A 14,358-nucleotide genomic window follows, 5' to 3' on the forward strand; every position below is an offset into this window, starting at 1 on the left:
GAGCATTCTAGATAAAGGAAACAGTGAGTGCAAAGGCCCTGAGGCTGGAACAGACTTGCACTGAGCCAAGGGCAAGAAGAAAGCTATGGCTTTATGGCACAACGTTTTCAGATACATTAGTAAGTGCTGCGCTCACTAGTAATAGTAACAGGTATATTATTTCTATTCTTTATTAAAACCCTTTCAAATATGTGTTATTTTCAATTAAAACACAATGAAAACGAGGCTCAGAAAGATAAGCTAACTTGCCCAAAGTCACTGTGGTAGATTGCAGTTTTATGGCCCTAATTAATGGCCTTCTAGTACCCACTCTCTTTGCTGTGTGACTTTGCCAGTCTTTGAGTCGAGTCTACTTTCTTCCCAGCCTTTGAATCTGAGCTGGCCTTGGGTCTTGCTTTAGAAAACAGAATGCAGGTGGAAGTGACAATGTACCACACCTATATCCCTAGATGTGGTCTTGCACACTCCACCCTCCTTCTTGAACCTTGCTTTTTTCATGAGAACAGGTTAGGGCTAGCCTACCGGAGGATGAGAAACCACAAGGAGAACAGAGGTACAGAGGTTAACAGACAGCCTGCCGAAGCCTAGAAGCAGAAAAACTGAGCTGATCTGTGGGTAGCTGCGGGCACCTGAGGGAATGCAGGGAGACCAGAAGAACTGGCCTAAATTGCTGACCTGCAGAATTGTGGACTAAATGTCATTTGAGCCATTGAGTTTAGAGGTAATTTTATATGCATATGTAGCTAATTAATTCAGTCACATAGTTAGATGAGAAGCAGAGCTGGCATTTGAGCTAAGGTTTCTCGAAGTTAAACACTCATATTCCTTCCATGCCATTGTCGTTCCCCCTATGTACCCATTTCTAGGGAAATAAATTTATTTTTTCATAATTAAAATAACCAAGCTAATATATAATAGGCCAAAACCCAGTCTCACTTTTCTTGAGAAATCCCCCCAAAATCAATTGGCCCTGGGTGCCTGGGTATGATAGGTGGCCACCCAAATGGGCCTTTTCCATATTCTTGTCCACTCTGAGCCTCACTTTCCTGCTTTGGCTCTCACCATTTATATTATTCCTTCTGACCCAATAAACTCCCTTATAAGAATTTATCCTCTGGCTATCCTTTTAGAAGTCCGTTAATCGATATGAATGAGGAATTTCATTCAGTATTATTTTGATCACACAAAACAGTGGAAAGAGCCAATGAGTTGATCAATAAGGTTAAATACGTGTATATAATGGTATACTGTGCAGCCATGAAAAATAATGAAGCATTATTAGGTTAAAAATCAATGTGGAATTCTGGCACCTAATATGCTGTAGACACAGGAACATGAATAAATGCATGAACAGGGTCCTTACCTTTATTGGACTCAGGTTTTAGCTCTTCTGGAAATAAGACAAACTGTATTAACTAAACCACCATCACTCCCAACACAAACACCTAGAGATGTTGGATAAAAATATGATTGTAAATGCATATTTTAAAGATTGACACATCCAGTGCCATTCTGATGTGTTTTTGTGATTTTTCTTTCTGGAAGTTTGTAGTATTCTCTCTTTGTTCCTGATGTTCTAAAATTTTCCTATGATTTGCCATGATAATTCTGAAAAAAACGAGAAATTAAAAAAACACTCATATCCTGTAATCTAGGGATTCCAGCTCCAAAATTTTATCAATCCCACAGATGTACTCGTATAAGTGCAAATTTCAAGAGTTACAATGTTGGACAAATTTGTTTTCAAAAAAAGAAGGAAAAGAAAAAGGAGCCCTGGCCAGTATGACTCAGGAGATTGAGCATTGTCCTGTGTGCTGGTTCGATTCTGGGTCAAGGCACATACCCAGGTTTCGGGTTCAATACCCGCTCACGGTACATTCGGGGGGCAACTGATCAATGTTTCTCTTTCCCTTCCTCTCTCTCTAAAATCAATTTTTTAAAAACTTAAAAAAAGAAAGGAAAAAAAAAACCCTAAAGCTGCTTCCATTATCTCAAAATAGCTTCCTGTATTGCTTCTTGGTTGTTTTTCCATTTTAGGCCTTAGTTATGTACTTCCTGGTATGAAAGCTAAGGCTTTCACTCTCTTTCGGCCACTGTCCCCACCATATACCACTCTCCCATTCCTCTATCCTCCGAGTATGGTTATATTGTCATGCAGTTAGGTAACTTCCCAGAGTTTACATTGTCAAGCTGATAAAAGTTATTTATAGCTGAGTCATACCGTAAATTATGATGACTTTTGTTTTCCTGAACAACTTTTTGTTTTCCATGGAGTTAATAGTCTTATTTTTTTATTTTTATCGTTTCCTCTGAGCACACCAGGATATTCAAGCCCCAATTCTCCAATTGCTACATCTCTCATTGTACTGAGACACGTCCAGTCATCTATAAACTTTACTTCGTAGAAACCTCTCCTGGAGTTTTCCGCCCTCCTCCCAATGGACTGGGTGCCCTGTTAGCCAGCAGTGGATTTCCTGCGAAGCTAATGAATCTTATGCTTTAAGCAATGTATCCACGTGACCGAGTTTTGTAAACTTCGCAAAGTAAGATAATTTAATTGTGATTGGTTCAATTGACTGTCTCTTTCCTACCCAACTTTCCATCTATCGCTTTTCTTTCACAGTGACGTTCTGTGATCCAATCAAGGGGAGGTAAGTTGGAGATTCCACTCAGTTTAGATTTAGTTGAATTCATTTATGTAGTTTGCATCACATCTGTCTAAAGTTAAATCAGTGTCAGCGAACCCCTGTAGGAATAGCTTCAGGAATATTCCTCCCTCCTACTGCACCAACTCACCCTGGGTTGTAATCTGAAGTTGCAGGGTCAAAGGTTACAATAGGATATGAACATGTCCTGTGGTGCCTGGCAGCGGAAATAGATGAGTAGGGGAGGAGAAACAAGGTCTGAATGTAACGGAGCCAGAAGCTAGTCTGCGGAATTTTTTTGTCCTTTCATCAGATGTAAGAAATTTTAAGTGTTGGATTCAGTTCCAGCAATTCAGTTCTCTCCCAGCAGAAATACACTGGATAATGTAACACATGCAATTATAGACACACTGTACATTTTTCGTTTTTGTGGGAAACACATAAAAGAATTTATCAGAATTCTGATTAACCTGTAGCAGTATTACATACAGTACTATGCATATGTGAAGCTGTTTATTTTATACATCTCTGCTCTCAAAACTAAAACAACTTTTGATTAACCATGCTCAAGAAAAGACTGAACAATCTCCCTACCCTCTCTACAGAAAAATATTACAGAATGATTGTCATATGAAGACATGATAAAAAAAATAGACAGCTTTCACTCAAGATTTTTACATTCCATCTTATTTTAAAAGGCAAAATTGTAAAAAAAAATATTGACCTCCTATTAATGATAGGCATGTAGAAGCAGTTGGCAGGAAATGTACTGACATCTGCAACTTGCTCTATCTGTACTGCATTTTAAAAAAAAGATGAGTTGATGGGTGGTTAGAGGAGTAGATAGATGGTTAGATATGTGGTAAAGTAAGTATATTAAATGTTAAAGGTAGAATTTAAGTGATAGTATATGGCATTTCTTATAAAGTTCTTGCAACATTTCTATAGGTTTAAAATTTTCATAGTAAACTGTAGGGAGGTAAGTTATGCAGCTGAAAAATATAGAGGAAAAAAGTATTAGAGAAAGGATCAAGCAATTAACTCACAAAATATTCTTCTTTTCTGGATTTGGGGATATTTGTGGTACTTATCAACCTTTTAACATAATTTCTTATTATTTCTTTTTAATTCTACATAAATATTCATTATTTTTTGTAATTTTTTGTTTTATTTTCTTTTTTTAAAGAAGAATTACTATAGTTTATTGTTTTTTAAGATTCCTTTTTCATCGTATTTTTATTGATTTCAGAGAGGAAGGGAGAGGTAGAGAGAGATAGAAACATCAATGATGAGAGAGAATCATTGATTGGCTGCCTCTTGCACACCCCCTACTGGGGATCGAGCCCACAATCCGGGCACATGCCCTTGACTGGAATCGAACGTGGGACTCTTCAGTCCACTCTATCCACTGAGCCAAACCAGCTAGGGCATGTTTTATTTTCTTAAAGAGGATCCCTAAATTGTATAAGCCTGAGACCCCCACAAAGCCTGGATCTACTCCTGCCTGGTACACAGCAGACATTCTGAAATCTCCACTGTCTCTTTGGAATCTCCATTATCTTTAAGATTCCCTTCATCTCTCCTATGTTAAAGTTCATGATTACTGGATCCTATGCCTTCTTTTTTTTTTTTTTAAATCCTCACCCAATGATATATATATATTTTTAAATTGGTTCTCATCAATGTGAGAGACATCTATTGGTTGCCTCCTGCCTCCTGTATTTGCCATGACCGGGGGTTGAACCCTCCACCTTTTGGTGTGTAGGGTGACACTCCAACCAATTGAACCACCTGGTCAGGGTCCTGTGTCTTAGCTTCTGTATTCTTGGATTCACCCTCATTATGGTGAAACGTATATTCCAGTAGCTTCCTGAGAAAGGTTGCATGAAAAAATTAACTTTTGAGACCTTGCAATTATGAAATTATTTTTAATTTATTCTTTCACTTGATTGATGGGTTGCCTTAGTAAACAATTCTAGATTGGAAATAATTTTCCTCCAGAATTGTTTTTTAAAGATTTTAAAATTGATTTTTAAAGAGAGAGAGATGGGAAAGGGAGAGAGAGAAAAAAATCAATGTGAGATGAGATCATAGGCTGCCTCCTGCATGCCCCCTACCAGGGATCAAGCCCGAAACCTGAACGTGTGCCCTGACCAGGAATTGAAACCAGCAATCTTTTAATGCACAAGATGACGCCCAACCACCTGAGCCACACCAGCCAGGGCTTCCTCCAGAATTTTCATGGCAGTTCCCGTTGTCTTCTGTCTTCCAATGTTTTTATTGAGAAATCTAGCACCATTCTGATTTCTGATTCTTTATCTCTGATCTTTTTCTATTTCTGGAAACCTAAAGTATATTCTTTTTATCCCTAGAGTTCTGAAATTTCACAATGATGTGATTTATGTGGATCAGTATTTTTTTGTTGTATGTTTGTTTTTTATTTTCTTTATTGATTAAGGTATTACATATGTGTCCTAAACCTTCCCCCCCCCCCGCCCCCCCGCTCATGCCCTTACCACCCTGGTGTCTGTGTCCATTGGTTATGTTTATATACATGCATACAAGTCCTTTGGTTGATCTCTCCCCCTTACCCCCACCCTCCCCTACCTCCCCTCTGAGGTTTGATGGTCTGATCGATGCTTCTCTGTCTCTGGATCTGTTTTTGTTCATCAGTTTATGTTGTTCATTATATTCCACAAATGAGTGAGATCATGTGGTATTTTTCCTTCATTGACTGGCTTATTTCGCTTAGCATAATGCGCTCCAGGTCCATCCATGCTGTTGCAAATGGTAGGAGTTCCTTCCTTTTTACAGCAGCATAGTATTCCATTGTGTAGATGTACCATAGTTTTTTAATCCACTCATCTGCTTATGAGCACTTAGGCTGTTTCCAAATCTTAGCTATGGTAAATTGTGCTGCTATGAACATAGGGGTGCATATATCCTTTCTGATTGGTGTTTCTAGTTTCTTGGACTATATTCCTAGAAGTAGGATCGCTGGGTCAAATGGGAGTTCCATTTTTAGTTTCTTGAGGAAACTCCATACTGTTCTCCACAGTGGCTGCACCAGTCTGCATTCCCACCAGTAGTGCACAAGGGTTCCTTTTTCTCCACATCCTTGCCAGCACTTGTCATTTGTTGATTTATTGATGATAGCCATTCTGACAGGTGTGAGCTGGTACCTCATTGTCGTTTTGATTTGCATCTCTTGGATGATTAGTAACTTTGAGCATGTTTTCTTATAAGTACTGCGCGCTAACCGATTGCGCCACTGGAGCTCCTGAGCATGTTTTCATATGTCTCTTGGCCTTCCTGATGTCCTCTTTCGAAAAGTATCTACTTAGGTCCATTGCCTTTTTTTTTTTTTTTTAAATATATATTTTATTGATTTTTTACAGAGAGGAAGGGAGAGAGATAGAGAGTTAGAAACATCGATGAGAGAGAAACATCGATCAGCTACCTCCTGCACATCTCCCATTGGAGATATGCCCACAACCCAGGTACATGCCCTTGACCGGAATCGAACCTGGGACCTTTCAGTCCGCAGGCCGACGCTCTATCCACTGAGCCAAACCGGTTTCGGCCCATTGCCCATTTTTTGATTAGGTTATTTATCTTCCATTTGTTAAGTTGTATGAGTTCCCTGTAACTGTTGGAGATTAAACCCTTATCAGAGATAACATTGGCAATTATGTTCTCCCATGCAGTGGGCTTTCTTGTTGTTTTTTTGATGGTTTCTTTTGCTGTGCAGAAGCTTTTTATTTTGATATAGTCCCATTTGTTTATTTTCTCTTTAGTTTCCAATGCCCTAGGAGCTGTATCAGTGAAGATATTGCTTCGGCATATGTCTGAGATTTTGCTGCCTGTGGATTCCTCTAAGGTTTTAATGGTTTCCCATCTTACATTTAAGTCTTTTATCCATTTTGAGTTTATTTTTGTGTATGGTGTAAGTTGGCAGTCTTGTTTCATTTTTTTTTGCATGTATCTGTCAGTTTTCCCAACACCATTTATTGAAGAAACTGTCTTGATTCCATTGTATACTCTTGCCTCCTTTGTCAAATATTAATTGAGCATAGTGGTTTGGGTCAATTTCTGGGTTCTCTATCCTATTCCATTGGCCTATATGTCTGTTCTTGTGCCGGTACCAGGCAGTTTTGAGAACAGTGGCTTTGTAATACAGCTTGATATCTGGTATTGAGATCCCTCCTACTTTTTTCTTCTTGGTTCAGTCTTTTGTTGTTGTTAATTCTCACCCGAGGATGTTTTCCCATTGGTTTTCAGAGAGAGTGGAAGGGAGGAGAGATGGAGAGAGAGAAACACTGAAGTGAGAGAGACACATCAATTGGTTGCCTCCTGCATGCACCCCAACCAGGGCCAGGAATGGAACCTGCAACTGAGATAAGTGCCTTTGACCGGAGTCGAACCTGGGGCCCTTCAGTCCACGGGCTGATGCTCTATCCATTAAACCAAACCCGGTGGGGCAATGTGGCTCAGTCTTGGTGCTGTGCACTAAGTGGGCTCTTTCAATATGAAAACTCATGTCCTTACGGTCTAGAAAATTTCAAAGAACATGTTTCTAAAAAGAATGTTCCCCATATTTTTCCTCTCTTCCCCCCCCCCCTTTTTTTCTCCTGGGACTCCTGGGCTAATTTCTTTCTCTTATCTCTCCTATTTCCATTAATGTGTCTTTTTGCTTTTCTTTCTGGGAGATTTCCTGAACTTTATCTTTAATCCTTTTAATGAATTTTAAATTTCTTCTTTCCATTTTTAATTTCCAGGAACTCAATTTTATTCATTGACCATTTTTTTTTTTTTTTTAAAGAACATCTGCTTTCAATCGCTTGTCTCTGAGGATCTCAATTATAGGTATGGTTTTTTGTTTTGTTGAAGTTTTCTTCCCTCTCACATAGTTTCTGTTTTATCCTACTTCTTTTTCTTTCCAGCTAGTTTTAATCTTTATTTTTTATATTAGAGGCTTTAAATGTTGTCCTTGGCTCATTTTTAAGACTGGGAAACTGAAAGGTGATGAGATGTCCTGAAAGCATGGGTAGGGCATATCAATGGTGAAATTTGCTATAGGATGATCTGCCTGGGATGTTTTGTTGGGAAACCTCTGATGTCAATATCTGTAGGTCTTTCCTCTTAGTCGGGTCATGTTTCTCACAGAAGATCCTTGGTCTTTAGCCTGGATGGTAAGATGGTCCTATCTTTTCCCACTTTCAAGGGAGAAGTCCAATATGACACCCACTGTCAGAATTTGCAGGAACAGAATTTGCAGCCTCCCGAGTTGAGGCACTTAAATTCATAGTAGGCTAGAAGGGATGAATGTGTTCCTCTCTCTATATGAAGGCTAATATGCAAAGCGTCCCCTGAGGAGTTTGACAGATTGGGAGTTCAATCGCTCTCTATGATGTGCGCTGACCACCAGGGGGTGGCATGGAATGAAGGAAGGCCCCAATCGGCCCTGATTGCTGGCCAGGCTTAGGGACCCTACCTGTGCACGAATTTCATGCACCAGGCCTCTCGTTTTTTTAGAAAATATATTTTATTGATTTTTTACAGAGAGGAAGGGAGAGGGATAGAGAGTTAGAAACATCAATGAGAGAGAAAAATCGATCAGCTGCCTCCTGCACACTCCCTACTGGGGATGTGCCCACAACCAAGGTACATGCCCTTGACCGGAATTGAACCTGGGACCCTTGAGTCCGCAGGCTAACACTCTATCCACTGAGCCAAACCGGTTAGGGCCAAGCATCTAGTTTTTACATAAAAGGGCACTAGTATACTTGTGTTAAAAATCATTCCCATGGACTTAGGGTCTGTGTACAAAAGTTACTATTGGCATTTGTTTCAGTCCATTACTTATTTTTGCCAATAGTTGAATCCTTTGATGGTTGAGCTTATACCATCTGGTCTTCTACCTGCAAATACTGTATAATCCTATATAATAAAAGCCTAATATGCTAAGTGTCCAGTCATCAGGTCAGCCATTCAATCAATGAAAGCATAATATGCTAATGATACGCTATGGCGGCTCAACTGCTTGCTATGACGTGCAATGACCACCAGGGGGCAGACTCTCTGGTTGGTAGGTTAGCGTGCTGCTGGGGTCTGGCCGATCCGGACTGAGTGAGATGGGTCGGACATGCCCTGGAGCCCTCCCATGGTCCCTCCCCTGCTGGCCGACCTCCCACGTCCCTCCCCAGCCCCAATCATGCACCGGTGGGATCTCTCGGCCTGGCCTGCACCCTCTTGCAATCCAGGACCCCTTGGGAGATGTCAGAGAGCCAGTTTCAGCCCGACAGTGGAACAATCGGTCACTGACCATCAGGGAGCAGGCACTCAATGCAGGAGCTGCCCCCTGGTGGTCAGTGTGCTGCCCCCTGGGGAGTGCCACTCAGCCAGAAGCCGGACTCACGGCTGGCAAGCACAGCAGCGGTGGGGGGAGCCTCTCCCACCTCTGTGGTAGTGCTAAGGATGTCTGACTGCTGGCTTAGGCCCTTTCCCCATGGGGAGCGGGCCTAAACTGTCAGTCAGACATCCCTTGAAGGCTCCCAGACTGCGAGAGGGTGCAGGCTGGGCTGAGGGACCCCACCCTCTGAGTGCATGAATTTTGTGCACTGAGCTTCTAGTTTAAGTAATAATAGAGTATGTGACTATTCTCATCCCATCCTAGTTTGGGAGGTTCGCCTGTGTTCAATCTGTCCAGAACTGATGTCTGAGGAGCCACCTCATGTTATAGGTTGTGCCGCTTCCCAATGGAGGGAACAATCCCACACATATCAAGGTCTGGCCTTTGACCAGTAGGGGTAATCATGAAATGAAACACAGCAGCTATACTAGAAAAGGAAAATTCAATCAGAGAGCTCCTCATATGATTTGGGGATATGAATTTATGTTTATGATCATATTCAATGTTTCCTGGGCCTCCTTTCTCCTTCCCTTTGTTATTTGAGTGCAGATAGCAAGTTAATAATCTGCCTACCATTTGGTTAAAAGGAGTTTTCATTTTTACTTTAGCCTTTCTGGTGAATTGTGAAATCATAAGTTCCTGTATCAGTATACGCAATGAATGAGCATCAGATTGTTTGTTCACATTGTGTAAAACCCAAAAGGTGGGGGGAAATTTCATTTCAGAGTGTTTGTTCACACTGTAAAACCCAGAAGGTAGGAGGACATTTCATTTCAGACTCACATGTTTAGTTGTTGTTTTTTCCCCAACCCATCATTCTCTCCCCACTCTTTTCACCAATCCTTTGCTTGTGCTTTATCAAAGCAAAGTGTAAAGCTCCTTATTTATATTTTTTAGGTCCCTTCATTAGTGGCGACATCAGGTATACTTGGAAGTTTGGACCTTTTATCGGCAGAACTCTTACATATACCCTGTTATTTTTACTCCTCCCTTGGTCCTACCACCATGGAGGTACATGATAGAGAGCAACTGTCACCCGAGTAAATGGCTTGTGCCACGACTGTAGGCCTCCTCATGCATGTTCCTGAGCTACTGAACAGCCTCAGTGACAGAATGAGGGGCCAATTCCTTTCTCTTTCCTGACCCGCTGCTTGGGAGAGATGGGCATGTTGGAAGGGCTACTTTTCATTGACATTATAAGCCCATCCTTGAATCACATTAGCTGTAAAATTGTGTTTCCAAATTAGATGCTAAGGAAGCAGGAATGCCATTTTTCTGCACAGCTTTCTAAGCAAGCTGAGCTAAGCATTAATCATTGTGAACATACTTTTGGTCTTGGTGGGTTGGGCAGCAGAGAATATAATCTACCTTTCAGCAGTGGGTTCGGTGCTAGCTTCAGGCACAGCAGTAGGCAGGGAAAGGCCGCCTCACTGTGTTGCTGAATGTAACCTGTTGGCTGTTAATTGCCTTGGCTCCGGTATTCACTGGCCTGCCTCTTAGGGTATCTTGTCAGAACATCTATGGCTTTGTCCCAACGAGAGTCCTCACCAGGGATTTGGTGGCATCTATTCAAGGAACCGGGAGCTTAATTTTGTCAGAATTGCCCGCCAATTGAATCAAGCAGCCAAGCCAGTGGGGTAAACACTAATCCCAGGAATTTTAATGCAGGAGAGAATGTCTTGTTTTATCTCTAGAGCCCAGGTTCATGTCATGGGTACTGCCCTTAATCTGCCCACTGGGACGAGGCCCTTCGTTCTCCTCTCCAAGTTGCTCCCCCAGGCTAGGCGTGAGATGACTGCCACGCATGGAGGTTTTGGAAGTGAAGGAGACAGCGCCATGGGCACTCCTACTGGCTGGAGTTAAGAAGAGCGCGCTTTTTCGACAATGATGCCGGGTGACTGCAGGGGGCGCTCTTGCCCAGGGCTGGTCCCTGCTGCGCCTGGAGGAGGACCGGCTTTCCTATCCCTGCCTGGGGTTTCTCTCCTGTAACAACGGAACTTGCATTCCTTTGAGTCCTGTTGGGACGCTGAAGGGCTTGATGTCCCTTTGCTGTTTTGGATCCAGTAAGCAGTAAGTAACTGACATTCAAAGGGAGGTGTCCTCGGGACCGGAAGCCTGAAGCCCATTCGCTCCCCTCCCGCAGGAATCCCAAAGAGGCTCTAGCCTCCATCAGCCAAGAAGGCACCTCCTATTCTGATCTGTGATATGGACCCAGAGGAAGGGCATGAGCGGTCTGTAAGGCTTTCGAGGCGTGAGATGCGGACTCTGTATAAATTCTGATGCAATGCCCAGATGTGGGGTTCCTGTACCCAGGGCCCCATATGCCCGTTGATACCTATGGCTGCTTTTTGGAAGTAGGGCGCTTGAAGAGCAAAAGCTTCTGCCTGGTCCAGGGTGAACCCTCTTGGTGCCAGAGAGAGAGCCAAACTGTGTCTTGGAGGACCCCTGACCCTTCTCCTGGTTGATAGTGCATTCCTTTTCAGTCACAAAAAACCAAGGGAAGACAGAGCTCTATGCGCAGCTGTTTCTGAACCATCCCTAATTAATGTGTGGTCATTGAACGGCCTAACTTCAATGTCTGAATTAGGCCGCCTGTTGAAATCTGGCCTTTTCAAATTATGGCAGATTACTGGAGAATTGATATTGCATTGTGCAGGACCAAGGGAGTTGCTGGCCTTGTTAAATGAAGGCTCATTAGAAATAGGTTGTCAGATTTTGCAAATACAAATATGAGACACCCCTATTTAAATTTGAATTTCAGAGAAACAACTATTTTTTTTTTTTTGGTATAATATGTCCCAAATATTGCATGGGAGTACTTATACTAACAATTTGTTCTTTCTCTGAAATTTAAATATAATGTAAGTGGGTGTCCTGTATTTTAACTGGCAAATCTGTGGGAATAAAAAAAGAAGAAGAAGAAGAAAGTCCAAACAATCTAAAAGACCTTAGGTTCTCAACCTCACTGTTGCAGATACCACCATTGATAGTTTTGGTTCTATTTGGACATACATAAATATTTATCTGTGTGTTTAAGTCCTGGCTCTTCCAGTTATGAGCTGGGTGACCTTGGAAGGGTTACCTAATTTCCCTGGATCTTAGTTTCCTATTTGTGGTAGTAATACTAATAATAGTATCTGCCTCACAGTGTTCATGGGGGTTTAATGAGTCTGGCACATAGAAGGCACTGCATTATTATCATTAATATTATACATTATGTCTTCAAAATTCAAATGGAGACATACTATATGAATTGTTCTATACATTGCCCCGCCGTTTTGTATCTCGCTTATTCTTTTTTTTTTTTTTTTTTTTTTTACAGATGCATAGAAATCCTTTTTAAAAAGTTAACTAGTTTCTAGTGATGGTGATTTCAACCTTCTTCTATCTGAATACTGTTTCAGTGAACATCTTGTGGTACAATGATGGTCCAAAAGTGCTTCTTCTAAATAGTTTAGTCTACTTCTCCCAGTGGGCAGGGCTGCGACTGAATTCGTCAATGGAACTGGGGGGTTCCTTCATCCAGGTGCTGGCAGCTGGCTTTCCCAGGCAACCCGGTAAACATGGTAGCAGAGCTGAGATTAGAGTGCCTGGATGCAAAATTTAAGAGGGCACTCAAATGTCCGTAATCAAGAAAGAGGATATTTAATGTAGTATTTTTAAAAAATCAATACTAATGCAAATAAATCTATGATGAACATTATATCAAATAAAATTTGAAATAAAGACAGCATTGGTAATGGCACTATGCTGAGTCATATTGAATTATACAGTAATTTTTATTTTAAAATATTATATTAAAATATAATTGATTACTGACTTTTTATTTCTCTCTTAAATTTTGCACAGAGATGAGTGCCTCATGTGCCTCACACTATGTCTAAATTCTGGCTGCCACCTTACCCAGATGGCACGATGTCCATCTGGTGCTTCATTGACAAGGTGGTTCTCACGCTTGCCCTGAAAGAGAAGAGCCCCTCCAGGCTTGGGGGCCCAGCACACCAATCCAGGGACAAGTGGGCTGATAGGCATCACGGGCCTTTTCTTGTAGACCTTGACCTTTCTTCCTTAAAGCCTCTTCTTTGACCCACGCCTTGGGTGGCCTGTGGAATTTCTGTTGAATCCTGTCACACAACAAGAGTTATGTTCGCTGTTCTTCCTGGAACTCCTGTTATTTGGGTATTGGATTTCCTGGACCAGGTTCTCATGTTCTCCCTTTTTCTTTCCTATTTCCCATCTCCTTGTGCTGTACGCTCTGGGAGATGTTCTCAACACCATCTTCCAAATCCTCTGTAGGTTAAAAACAAGTCTCTGATGTCATTCCTTTAAATTGCAAGAGTGCGCGCACTGTCTGTTCTCTGAATATTTTTTCTTTATAGGATTCTATTCTTATTTTATGGATGCAATATCACAGTATCTTTTTCTCTTTCTAAAGATAGCAATGATTGTTTCTTTTTTGTTTTCTTCTCGGCAGAACTGTTTAGTCCACTTCCTCCAAGTTCCCTTTTCTGTTTGCACATTTTGGTTTCTATGCTTCCTGTTAGAAGTTTTCCTCGGATGCCTGGTGATCTTGGGTCATCTGCTCCTGTTTAAGCTGATTGGAAGCTTTGACAGTGCAGGAAAGGGTTGTAGGGTATTCTGCCTGGATGGTATCAGTGGGGGAACCGAGATATCTTTATGTCTTTCCTTGGGAGCTGGCCAGATTCCCCAGATAAGTCTTTTCCAATCTCCTCGTGGAAGATGAAAGCCAGGCTGTCATCCTCCAGCGGAGAGGTAGGCATTTCAGCATCTAACACAGGTGTTTGTGTCTGGCTCCTCGGCCCTCAAGTGTTCGTAGTGTCCTCCAGACCACAGATGACCTGGGTCTCCCTTTTTCAGAGAATAAACTGTGGTGGGGCAGAGAATAGGAGGGTATTTAGGGCTCCAATTGCCTTATTATTATTATTTTTTAATTAAACATTTAAGAGAGGGGGAGGGAGAGAGAGAAACATCAATTTGTTGCTCCACCCATGTATGCACCCATTGGTTGATTCTTGTACTGTATGTGCCCTGACCGGGGATGGAGCTCACAACCTCGGTGTGTCAGGACGACACTCTAACAAACTGAACTACCCGGCCAGGGCTCCAACTGCCTTCTGAACAATATTGCAAGCAGTTCTTTTTGTTTATCCCTCTTTTATTTTCAAAGGTCACTGGTTCCACCAGTTCCTAGCATTGGATTTTGTAGTATAAATGGGGTTGATTCTTACCTTTCCCACTGCCCTCTTAGTCTGTTTTCTCAGGCCTGCGTCATTTACGTAT

The sequence above is a fragment of the Myotis daubentonii genome, chromosome 6 (assembly GCF_963259705.1).
Source record: "Myotis daubentonii chromosome 6, mMyoDau2.1, whole genome shotgun sequence".
NCBI classification, from domain to species: domain Eukaryota; kingdom Metazoa; phylum Chordata; class Mammalia; order Chiroptera; family Vespertilionidae; genus Myotis; species Myotis daubentonii.